At 60.0% G+C, this 1,883-nt stretch overlaps 1 non-coding gene across 1 annotated transcript in view; it reads right to left on the reverse strand.

Moving 5' to 3' along the window:
• The window catches only part of LOC124729395, a 1,909-nt gene extending 1,434 nt beyond the window's left edge, over nucleotides 1–475 (reverse strand). The window contains exon 1 of the ribosomal RNA XR_007007652.1: nucleotides 1–475. This exon is cut by the window's left edge and continues 1,434 nt beyond it. This is a non-coding gene — a ribosomal RNA (small subunit ribosomal RNA).
• Nucleotides 476–1,883: the final 1,408 nt, after the last annotated feature.

Raw genomic sequence — 1,883 nt, forward strand, 5'->3', positions numbered from 1 at the left:
CCCGTGCCGGGAGTGGGTAATTTGCGCGCCTGCTGCCTTCCTTGGATGTGGTAGCCGTTTCTCAGGCTCCCTCTCCGGAATCGAACCCTGATTCCCCGTTACCCGTTACAACCATGGTAGGCGCAGAACCTACCATCGACAGTTGATAAGGCAGACATTTGAAAGATGCGTCGCCGGTACGAGGACCGTGCGATCAGCCCAAAGTTATTCAGAGTCACCAAGGCAAACGGACCGGACGAGCCGACCGATTGGTTTTGATCTAATAAAAGCGTCCCTTCCATCTCTGGTCGGGACTCTGTTTGCATGTATTAGCTCTAGAATTACCACAGTTATCCAAGTAACGTGGGTACGATCTAAGGAACCATAACTGATTTAATGAGCCATTCGCGGTTTCACCTTAATGCGGCTTGTACTGAGACATGCATGGCTTAATCTTTGAGACAAGCATATGACTACTGGCAGGATCAACCAGGGAGCTGCGTCAACTAGAGCTGAGCAGCCGGCCGCCCGGGAGTGTGTCCCGGGGGCCCGCGCGAACACGCAAGCGTCCGCTCAATCATTCTGCAAACAGGAGGAGGCTGAGCTCCCCTGCACAATACACCTCGAAACCCTCTCAGGTCCCGGCGGCGCGCAGCGCCGTCCCAAGTACTTGGTCGGGTTCGAGAGAGGCGCAATCGCCCGGAGTTAGGCGAGTAGACGCTTTCGGTGCGACCACCCGTGCTCCCAACTGAGCTTGCCGCTGCCGACAGAGGCCCGGGAGCGTGCTGTCGTGGCATTGCCGGCGGGAGACAACACGCGCCACCTACGGTGACCGGCAGCTCCAACGCCAGCGCCACAGAAGGACAAAAGCCCCACTTGGGTGCCGAAGCGAACTCTCCCAGCACAGCGCACGCGCCAACACATCCGCACAGCTGCGATACAAACCACCAGCGAGAACCGCTGGGGCGACCGAGCAGCAGACGGCGTCGCGGCGCCGAGCGCCGGGCGGCGGCGCATCCTCAACGCACACAGTCCTCAATCGGACCAGCACACTGAAGATGTCCACCGCGCTTCGCACCGGGCCCGCGAGGACCTACTTTGGCCGCACGGCGCCGCGCGCAGGGTGCGCCGGCGCGCAGCTGCGACGCCTGCCGCGTCCGTCGGCCGGCGCGCCTGCCACTGGCCGCCCCCACCAGCCGGCTGTAGCGCGTGCGCCCACGCACCGCGCGGCCAGCACGCCGGGAGGCGCCCCCTCACCGGCCGGGGACGGTCCCACCCAGCCACCGCCGCGTATCGCTTCACACCCAGATGCCGTTCAGTTTCGTCGGCATGGTGGGTATCGCTGGAACAACCGGTTCGTACCTCAACCTATCGTCGCCATCACCGATTCACCCCTAGCGAGAACAACCGCACCACAACAGGTTACCATTTGTTCATTTGCGTAACTTCACCAGAAAACGCAGGCGTCCATCGCCATTTGCAACTTCAACGATTATTGCATGCCTGTGTCAGGTGTCACGCCACACTACGTCTGCCCACATACACGCAACAAAATGTGCACGCCTAGACAATACGTGGAAGGTGGCCCCCGTACGTATGCGATGTCCATTGCTCGAACGACTGTCAACCGGCCTCTGTAGCATGTCGCAGATATGGAACGCGGTGCACCATGCCATCACGGTGTGTGAGGAGAGACGACTAGGTCCGAATACATCAACAGACAGCTCATGCTGATCGCCATCCACGGCGTCCGTTCCTCCCACACGTCTCTATGGCGTACCACACTGCAATCCAGCTCTCATAGGGAGACGACACGTAGCTGCGTGCACAATATTTGCACTGTATGGTCCGCCGTTTTTGGGCGCAGTCGTTGTACGGTCACACATGTGCCACGATGTATCATT

Source organism: Schistocerca piceifrons, unplaced genomic scaffold, assembly GCF_021461385.2.
Source record: "Schistocerca piceifrons isolate TAMUIC-IGC-003096 unplaced genomic scaffold, iqSchPice1.1 HiC_scaffold_1207, whole genome shotgun sequence".
Taxonomy (NCBI): Eukaryota; Metazoa; Arthropoda; class Insecta; order Orthoptera; family Acrididae; genus Schistocerca; species Schistocerca piceifrons.